The 10,971-nt window shown below is 45.7% G+C and overlaps 1 pseudogene; it reads right to left on the reverse strand.

Annotated features, from left to right (window-relative positions):
* Window positions 1-7,913: 7,913 nt before the first annotated feature.
* LOC125367548 lies at window positions 7,914-10,520 on the reverse strand (annotated as a pseudogene).
* Window positions 10,521-10,971: the final 451 nt, after the last annotated feature.

Consider the following 10,971-nt stretch of genomic DNA (forward strand, 5'->3'; position numbering starts at 1 on the left):
GCTGAGAGCTCCCACACCCTAATCCCATGCAGTGCTCCCCACACTGGTACCGGCTCTGTCTCCTGACACCTTGCTGCTCCCCAAGAAGAGCACCCAGAAGAGCAGGAAAAAGGCCACGGGAATCCCCTCCCCCAAGAGGCACAAAAGAGCCCTCTGTTGCTCGATGGCAGGAGGCAGTTTGAGAAGTCCACATTCAGGTGGTTTCACTGTTGAGTGAGTCACACTGATGTTCTTACACAAACCCAGGTATGGCGAGTCAATTGCCCTCTCAGGAGTCTCACTGTGACCACGAGCTGCAGCACAAGGGGCTGAAACTGTACTTTGACACCAAACCTCATTTTACAGGAGCAAGGACAATGGACCCTAAAAACTATCAAAAAGGGGAGAACAGAACCTGTACAAATGAGCATAAGAGCCATTTATTGTCAATTCTCACAGACTGTACTTATTACATGAGTGATAATTTTACACCACCCGCAGTAGAGTAGGTTTGACTATACAGCAAAAGTACTGACTTTGAACAATGGATTCCTCTCACTTGCTATGATTGCTTAACAAAATTCAAAAGTCTGGACCAGAACAGGATGGGGCGTTCATTCCCCAAGCCCCCAACGTGTGTGGTGGAGTCCTCTAGGGGGCACTGAACCGCAGGCCCTGCTGTGGAAGGTTCCACGTCGTCATCGAGTGGGATTTCCTCAAGTTCGTCGTGCTCCTCGTTATATTCAATCTTCATGGGGCCTGCCAAGTCTGAAGTGGTGTCAGCAGCAGGGGCCTCGGTGTCGGCCTGCACCTTGTCCTGGCCCTCCAGGCCTTCAGCTGCAAGATGCAACAGCAGCTCCTGCAGCTCCTTCTTCTTCTGCTGCTTCTCCTGGGATAGCAGGTCGACATGCTCATCTTTCTCCTGAAGCAGGGTCTCCAGATCTTCCATCTGCTCTTTGCAGACCACAATGGACTTTTTGATGGCGGTAATGTGCTGTGACAGCTAGCTGCATCGCTGCTGCAGGTCATCCACTCCACTCTAGAAGTCCACCTTGTCAGGCAGGTCGGGACTGAAGCAGAGTTGCAGCTCCCTCTTGAGCCCCTGTGTGTCCCGATTCCTCTTCCCAAACAAGCCGTGGGTCCTCGCTCTGGGTAAGAGGGCCTCTTGATCCAGCTTGGTCTGGTACTGGGCTCCCAGGTTGGCCAGGCACCTGCAGCGGGCCTGCTGCTCCTGCAGCTGCTGGCTGAGTTTTCCATTTTTCCATTCAGCAGCGGATAATGCTTTCTGGTAAAAGTCCCTGAGGTCTTGAGGTCTGTCCACATCATCAAGGACGGTCACGTTGAGTGTGGTTGCCTCCGCCCCCCTTTCTTCCCCGTTACTCACTGCTTGGCCTTCTGGAGGGAACGCCAGGCCACTCAGCTGGGCCTGCAGTTGCTCCTTCTGTTGCCTTGCTGCTTCTAGACACTTGAGAGTGTCCTGTAACTGTTCCCTTTCCATCTGGGCCAGCAACTTGCTCTGTTCTTGCTCCTGCTTCAGCTGCTCCAGCAGCTGGTTCTGCATCTGCAGGTGCTCCTGCAGGGCATCGTTTTCTGTCCTCAGCTTCCAATTGGAGAATGTGTGCCGATCGCAGGTGTCTCTGAGTTTCTGCAGCTGGATCCGATACTGGCCCTGCAGCTTCTGCCCCTCCTGAGCCAAGAAGCTCGCCCTCTCAGCCTCCTCTTTCCACTTTTGCAGATTGTTCTCTTGCTGCTTCAGCTTCTCCTGCAGCTGTTCCTTCAGGTGCTGTTCTGAGCTCAGCGCGCTGGCGAGCTCCTCCTTCTCACCGCTCAGCTGGTGGAAAGCATCCTGCAGCTGCAGCAGTGGATCTTCCATCTCTCCATCTTGCACATGTGTGCATCTCTCTGTGTCCGTTATCTTGTGTCGATCCTCAGCAGGCCTAGGAACGGGTTCCTCGGCTGCCTGTTCCAGTCTACACAGCCGCTCCTGTTGCTTCAGGTTCTGGAGATGGAGGCTGTGGTTTTCCAGTACCTGCAAGTGAAGCTGTTGCTTCAGGTCCTTGAACTCCTCCTGCATCTGCAAGGCCTGGGCCTGCAACTGCTGCTCAGCCTGAGGTGGTCCTGTGGGGACCTGCAGCTCTGCAGCTCTGCAGCTCTGCGGCTCTGCAGAAATCTGATGTAGAGAAAAAACAGTGTTCCTCTTATTGAAAGCGAACAACACAACAGAACTTTATAAGCTTAAAATGGTTTTCTGTACAGTATCTCTATTTGTTGATATGAACATAAGGGTACATATTTATGGATTCAGATATACATTTTCATTTGTTTCTTTTGAAACAGTTGAAAAAGTGTTTCTATTGAAAAATATAATCAGGCACACTGCAGAATAATGTGTTTTCACTTAATAGTATTTGATAGGCATAATTTTGGTTATAAGTAATATGACATCTGCTGTCTACAAGAGACCCACCTTACAGCAAAGGACAAAAACAGGGTTCGAGGGGCTGGGGATATAGCCTAGTGGCAAGAGTGCCTGCCTCGGATACACGAGGCCCTAGGTTCGATTCCCCAGCACCACATATAAAGAAAACGGCCAGAAGCGGCGCTGTGGCTCAAGTGGCAGAGTGCTAGCCTTGAGCGGGAAGAAGCCAGGGACAGTGCTCAGGCCCTGAGTCCAAGGCCCAGGACTGGCCAAAATAACAAAAAAAAACAAAAAAACAAAAACAAACAAACAAAAACAGGCTTCGAATGAAAGGATGGAGCAAGATCTACCAAGCAAATGCACCCACGAAAACAGCAGGTGTAGCCATTCTGATCTCAGACAAGCTGGACTTCTCCTTAAAGTCAACTCACAAAGACAAAGAAGGGGGCTGGGGATATGGCCTAGTGGCAAGAGAGCTTGCCTCGTATACATGAGGCCCTGGGTTCAATACCCCAGGACCACATATACAGAAAATGGCCAGAAGTGGCGCTGTGGCTCAAGTGGCAGAGTGCTAGCCTTGAGCAAAAGGAAGCCAGGGACAGTGCTCAGGCCCTGAGTCCAAGGCCCAGGACTGGCAAAAGAAAAAAAAAAGAAAAGAAGGACACTACATATTAATACAAGGAAAAATCCAGAATCAAGAAATCACGGTGATAAATGTATACTCACTGAACAAAAGAGGCCCTACATATGTCAAGCAAATTGTCACAGAATTACAGAACAAGATAGATGCAAACACAATCATAGTGGGTGACTTTAATACTCCTCTCTCTCCAAGAGACAGATCCAACACGCAGAGGATTAGTAAGGGAGCTGAGGACCTAAATAACACCATTTCCCAAATGGATCTAACAGACCTATATAGAACCTTCCACCCTACAGAGACCCAATACACTTTCTTTTCAGCAGCCCATGGATCATATTCCAAAATAGACCATGTCATAGCCCACACAAAGAACCTCAGCAAATACAAAAGTATTGACGTCATCCCATGTATTATATCTGATCACAGTGGATTCAAGGTAACCCTCAACAACAAAAGATACCACAGAGGCTATACACACTCTTGGAGGCTAAACCCCATGCTGCTATCCAACACTTGGGCCACAGACCACATTAAAGATGAAATCAATGAATTCATAAGCCACAATGACAAAGAAAACACATTTGAAACACAAAGAAACCTATGGGACACAGCTAAGGCAGTCCTGAGGGGCAAGATCATTGCACTCAGCACCCACATTAAAAGAATGGAAGCAGAGCAGGTGAATAACCTCACAATGAAACTAAAACAACTGGAGAAACAAGAAATGACAGAATCTCAAACGACTAGGAGGGGAGAGATCACAAAGATTAAAGAAGAGATAAATCTGGTTGAAAATAGAAAGACCATTCAACAAATAAATAAGACTAAAAGCTGGTTCTTTGAGAAAATAAACAAAATTGACAGACCCCTTGCAAGAATTACCAAAAAAAGAAGAGAAGAGACTCATATACGTAAAATCAGGGACTCCACCGGAAAAAATACAACAAGTACACACGATATTCAACAATCATAAGGAGCTATTTCCAAAACCTCTACTCAGCAAAAAACAATAATTTTACAGAAATGGATCAATTCTTAGAGAAGTACAAACTGCCCAAACTGAACCAAGAAGAAATAAATCAACTAAATAAACCAATAACTTACGGTGAGATACAGGAGGTAATCAAGAACCTCCCTACTAAGAAAAGCCCAGGCCCAGATGGATTCACCAACGAATTCTAGAAAACCTTTAGTGAGGAGCTAATACCAATACTCCTCAAACTCTTCCGCGAAATAGAAACAGAGGGAGAAATCCCAGACTCATTCTACAAAGCTAATATCATACTCATTCCCAAACCAGGCAAAGACCCAACAAAAAAAGAGAACTACAGACCAATATCCCTAATGAACACAGATGCAAAGCTCCTCAATAAAATATTAGCTAACAGGATCCAGAAATTGATCGAGAAAATCATAAATCATGACCAAGTAGGCTTCATCCCTCAGTCACAAGGATGGTTCAACATCTGTAAATCAATCAACGTAATTCACCACATAAACAGATCTAAAATTAAGAACTACATTGTTATCTCACTCGATGCCCAAAAAGCCTTTGACAAAATACAACATCCATACCTATTGAAACCTTTGGAGAGAACAGGAATAGATGGAACATTCCTCAAAACAATAAAAGCCATCTACAACACACCAACTGCTAATATCATATTAAATGGAGAGAAACTTAAATCATTCCCCCTAAACTCAGGAACAAGACAAGGATTCCCACTCTCCCCACTTCTGTTCAACATAGTGCTGGAATCCCTAGCCATAGCAATAAGGCAACAGGAGGACATCAAAGGGATCCACATCGGCAAGGAAGAAATCAAGTTATCCCTATTCGCAGATGACATGATCTTATATCTGAAGGACCCAAAAAACTCAGTACCCAAACTCCTACACCTAATCAACCAATTTGGCAAAGTAGCAGGATACAAAATCAATCCACAAAAGTCAGCAGCTTTTCTGTACACCAGCAATAGACAAACAGAAAAGGAAATTATGGGAACAATTCCATTTACAGTAGCCAAAAAAAGAATAAAGTACCTAGGGATCAACTTAACCAAGGACGTGACGGACCTATTCAATGAAAACTACAAAAATCTAATCAGGGAAATCAAAGAAGACACAAGGAGATGCAAAGACCTCCCATGCTCATGGGTAGGCAGAATCAATATAGTGAAAAATGGCCATATTGCCCAAATTGTTATACAAATTCAATGCAATACCTATCAAAATCCCAGCCACATTCTTCACCGACATAGAGAAACCAATCCATAAATTCATATGGAACAGCAAAAAACCTAGAATAGCCAAAGCAATTCTAGGCAAAAAAAGCAGTGCAGGAGGTATCACAATACCAGACTTCAAGCTCTACTACAATGCCATCATAACAAAAACAGCATGGTATTGATATAAAAACAGATCGGAAGACCAACGGATTAGAATTGAAGACCCAGAAATAAAACCGCACTCTTACAGCCAACTGATATTCGACAAAGGACCTAAAGATCTACAATGGAATAAACATAGCCTCTTCAACTACTGGTGCTGGGAGAACTGGGCAGCCATATGCAGAAAACTCAAAGTAGACCCAAGCCTATCACCATGCACCAAGATCAATTCAAAATGGATCAAGGACCTCAATATCAGACCTGAATCCTTGAAACTACTGAAGGACAGAATAGGAAAGACGCTAGAACTTATAGGCACAGGAAGGAACTTCCTGAATAGAGAGAGTCCCAGGGGCACAACAAAGAGGGGAAAGACTCGACAAATGGGACTACTACAAATTAAAAAGTTTCTGCACAGCTAAGGTCATAGCCACCAAAATAGAAAGACAGTCAACGATATGGGAAAAGATCTTTACCAGCACAGCAACAAAGGCCTGATATCTGTCATCTACAGAGAACTCAAAAAACTAAGCCCCTCCAAGCCCAATAAACCTATTAGGAAATGGGCAAAAGAGCTAAAGAGAGACTTCACAAGAGAAGATATAAAAATGGCAAAGAAACACATGAGGAAACGCTCAACATCCCTGCTAGTAAAGGAAACGTAAATAAAAACAACCCTGAGATACCACCTCACCCCAGTTAGAATGGCCTATACTCTGAACTCAGGAAACAACAAATGCTGGAGGGGCTGTGGGGAAAGAGGAACCCTTCTCCATTGTTGGTGGGAGTGCAAATTAGTACAACCACTTTGGAGAACAGTATGGAGGTTTCTCAAAAAGCTCAATATAGACCTACCCCAAGACCCAGCCATACCACTCCTAGGCATCTATGCTAAACAGCAAAACCCAAGATATCAAAAAGACATTTGTACTTCCATGTTTATCGCGGCACAATTCACAATAGCCAAAATATGGAAACAACCCAGATGCCCCTCCACGGACGAATGGACCCAAAAAATATGGTAGTTATACACAATGGAATACTACATAGCGATTAGGAATGGTGAAATATTGTTGTTCACAGGGAAATGGTCAGAACTCGAACAAATAATGTTGAGCAAGACAAGCCTAGAACACAGAAAACAAAGGGGCATGATCTCCCTGATATATGACTGTTAACAAAAGGCGACGGAGAGACAGTAGAGACCAAGTCTGTGAATACTGTATATGTTCTTGATACATTGTATATTGTATGCATGTCTACGTGACCTAGACAAGGGATAGAAAAACAGGACGTAAGATATCACAAGAAATGTACACACAGCCCTACTATGTAACTCTACCCTCTTTGCACAACACCTTGTAAAAAAATTTATGTTCAATTAATAAACAAATAAAAAAAGAAAAAAAATAAGTGTTATGTTCAAAAATAAAGCTGATGAACAATAGATCCATTCTATTTTAACAGTTCCAGAAAATGTAGCACAGTATTTTAAAAAAAGTAAACAGCCAAATTTGTTCCTATTAGAATGGCAAATTCTGGAAACTGTAAATACAAATAAAGTCATTGAAGTGTCAAATGGTCATATTCTTAATCAGGAAGAAGATGTAGTAATAACAGTCCGTAATCCAGTTATTTTCAGCTGTTAATAGAGAATGCTTTTCCTTGTCAGTTGATTTCATAGTTCTTTTTCGAAGAGATAGCAAAACTTTGGCAATTGGATGTATTGAAAATATATTTTCATAGTTCAAGTTCATAGTTCAAGACACAAGTATAGCCTTTTTGTGTGTGTGTGTGAAAGTTAATCTGTACACCAAGGCTCAGAGTTTGATAAAGATTCCATGTGGAAAAAGTGCAAATATCCTGCACAGATAGCTTACAAAGTTGCTGGTACAGTATTTACCAGCAGAATCTTGGTTTTGTTTGCATAGCTCACACACCACTGGCATGTGGAAAGGTGTGCTATTTTTTGGCAAGAGCAAAGGAAGTATTATACTGACGTGAACTACAATGGAGGGCATGCTGAATCCATGCAGGACACCAGGATGAAGGCTGCTCCCTGACATCATTTGTTTTTGTATACTGGTTTTGTTTTTGTTGAAGCAGTTCTGTTATAGTCAGGAGCATTTTCAGTACATGCTGCTGTGCACCACATTCATTACTAAGTGTTTGAAGTTCATCTGAATGAGCCACATAAATCTCATGCAGCACTGATAACTCACATGACAAGGCAGTTCTAGAATATTCTGTAGTGTCCGGAAGTTCAGGTACATTCCCAAGTTCATCTAAAAACATGATCATTCGATGTTTATTACTTTTAATAAATGGATTGACACCTTCCATGTAAGGCTCCTTAGCTCCACATTCAACGAGATTTGCTAAATTCTGTACATATTTAGCCACTAGTATCAGTGTTCTTGCAGCAATCGGAGATGGGGAATCTGAGATGATATTAAACATCCGTGCATTCAGAATGGCAGGGCAAATAAGCCGAAGAAAAACAAAACCACTAACAACTCTTGTTCTCATGGTGGTATTTGTAGGCCACTTATGCTGAACAGATTTCTGTAAACACCCATAAATATATCTCAGTGTTGGTGGAAGTATTTCTGAAGCCATGAATATTTTCTCCACAAGCTCTGAAAGTATGTTCAGTAAGTGTGCTAAATTAGTGTTGCACATCTTCATTTTTTTTCTAACTTTGATGGACTTAACTCACAAGACTGTTTACTTTCCATTATCTTTAAGATGGAGTCTTTCAAAGCATGATGAACAAATTGTGTGGCGGTGGCTTTCATGGACTGCTCCATCAAGGTGCTTGCGAGTGTTGTGGCTCAAAATAGGGTAGTGGCTTCATCTTCCATGCTTATTTCTCTGTCATTTAGTGTACATAACGATTCAAGCTTTTCATGAAGGAAAATCCTCAGTAGAAGTGTTTGGTCTTGTCCAGAGATGTGTGATAAGGCATATACTACATGAAGTTCCTTTTGCAGTATAAGCTCCTTAAATTCACTGTACTCTTCTTCTGGCATAATATTTCCTATAATAGAAAATTGTGCTCGAACACGCAGGGATCCTGGTTCAATACCTTTTCATGGTATATGAGAGCTGAGCAGAAACCATTCATCTGTGGCATGCCCTTTCTGTAACCGGCTCAACTGGCACTGCATAAATAAGATATCAGGGTCTTTGCTTTTCTTTGTTTTATTACTAAGAGTGATTTCAAATCTATTGATGTCAGGAGGAAGATCATCACATACAAACTCTTCTGACCATACTGGGTTTTGCCCTTCTCTTGCATGAGTTTTTGCTACTTGGACACTATTCAGGTAGATGTTACAATATGGGTTAGTAAAATATTTTACTGGGAGTTAGTGGGCTTCTTCACTCTGTAAAACAAGGCTGCTGACCTCACAAAGCGTTTATTAGATGTCCCTGGACTGCTTTTCCGTAAATTACAAAATGCCTGCAGACCTTTCATCCAATCCTCTGCTTGTTCTGGAGTTTCTCCTGCAAAGTAAAAGCTGTAGTGTTCTTCACTAAAGTGCTGAACTACTATCTGCAAACAGTTTGGCCTGCCAAAGAGACTATCATGAACAACATAGACAGAACATACACTGAGATCTATTAATCCTTTTGGTTTTGTAGCTCGTTTTTCACTTTCAAAATAAATACGCTGGGCATCGCTACCCTCTAAAATAAAATACAAATTTTTCCAACGTTGTCCTTTGCCTTTCTTCAAAAGATAACCTTTCTTCACAATATTTTTTATGAAGCATCCATTCTTTTACAACGAATTGTATTATAGATTTCCTTGCCATCTTCATCATCATTGAGCACTTGTTCCTGATTCTGCATTGGTACAGGTTCCTTAAGATAATACCCTTCCACAATCTGTTCTCTTCTATAATGATCTATGATGTCTCCAACGCTGTTCTAATACCGGCCTCCCATCATAAATTGGTTATTTGGTGTTGGACATATTTTAAATCGCTGAATATTTTCATTGGTCTGAAAATAAAGTGAATAATCACCAGGAGTATTATCTGAGGGTCTCACAAGAAAACTGCAGACTTGGCCAACTGTCATTAATAAATTATAAGCTTCTTGTTTGGAAATCTTCCCATGGAACCATATTTTGCTTTCATGTGGATCTTCTCGGCCCACCTCTTCTACTAGGTCTTCACCAATAAGGCTTTGCTCATCAGTTCTGAGATTTGTAACCCACATCCATCCATCCTCCCATTCATTGTGAACAATGACCGTATCTCCTTTTAAAAAACTTATTTCGTCAGTGTCCGGTACTTTTGTGTAAGGCCGAATGGCTCGAACATGCCTTCTATCTTCTACTGGCTCTGGAGGTGCAACTGGGAAAGGTAATTTTTCTCCTTTAAGCAAACAAGAAACATGAGTGTAATACCCTATTAGGTCTGAGAGTGAAGAAAACCGTCTTCCCCCAATGTAGTAATCTCCACACATGGCAATAATTCTGAAGTGGCTGACAACATTTGTCTGGCTAAGAAATGAAAGTAGGAAGGACCCCGGCCTCCTATCCCTGTCTCTTCTAAGGTGGCTGCCCGACTTCCCTGCCTGCCTGAGGCGTCTTCTGCTATAGTTCTATCAAGTTTTCCAGGATGCCACTGATTCGTGGGAGGCACGGTTAGCGGGATGGCCACCTCTTCCTCCTCGTATTCCGGTCCATCCAGAGAGTCACCTTCATCCACGGTCCCCAGGCCCGCGGCCAAGGGGGGCAACTGGGGAGGCGGCCGCAGAGGGGGGAACCCGACGCCTGGCCCCAGTCTGGGCTGGCAGCGGCAGCGTCGCCCTGGCCCGCGCCATCTCTCCACTAGGTCCAGTGCCGGCCCTGTCGGCCCGGCGCCCCCCAGGGTCCCCACCGCACACCCGGCCCCAGGAACCTGGACCCCAGCTCAGCTCCGCCACCCAGAGTCCCGCCCGCTCCGGCATCCGGGGTAGGCGGCTGCGGCCCCGGGCAGGGCCGTGGGTACCTTCGCCGACACGCGGCCGGATGAGCGCCAGAGCCCGCGGCCGTCACCGGGCCGCCTTCCTCACCGCGGGCCTCGGCCACCATCGTGTGGAAGCCCGCTGGGCTGTGCCGCCCCAGCCCGCCCGGGAGCCCCGGGGCCACCAGGCCTGGGCGGCGAGCGGCCCCACCCGGGCGCGTCCCCCTGCGGAGGAAACAACCAGAAAAGGCGAGGGCCGGCCGCCGCGCCCCCTCCCCGGGCCGCCGCGCCCCCTCCCCGGGCCGCCGCGCCCCCTCACCGGGCCGCCGCGCCCCATCACCGGGTCGCCGCGCCCCCTCCCCGGCCGCCGTGCCCCCTCACCGGGCCGCCGCGCCCCCTCCCCGGGCCGCCGCGCCCCCTCACTGGGCCGCCGAGCCCCCTCCCCGGGCCGCCGCGCCCCCTCCCCGGGCCGCCGCGCCCACTCCCCGGGCCGCCGCGCCCCCTCCCCGGGCCGCCGCGCCCCCTCACCGGGCCGCCGCGCCCCCTCACCAGGCCGCGCCCCAGCCTCCCCAGCGCCCG

The sequence above is a fragment of the Perognathus longimembris genome, chromosome 19, assembly GCF_023159225.1.
Source record: "Perognathus longimembris pacificus isolate PPM17 chromosome 19, ASM2315922v1, whole genome shotgun sequence".
Lineage (NCBI taxonomy): Eukaryota > Metazoa > Chordata > Mammalia > Rodentia > Heteromyidae > Perognathus > Perognathus longimembris.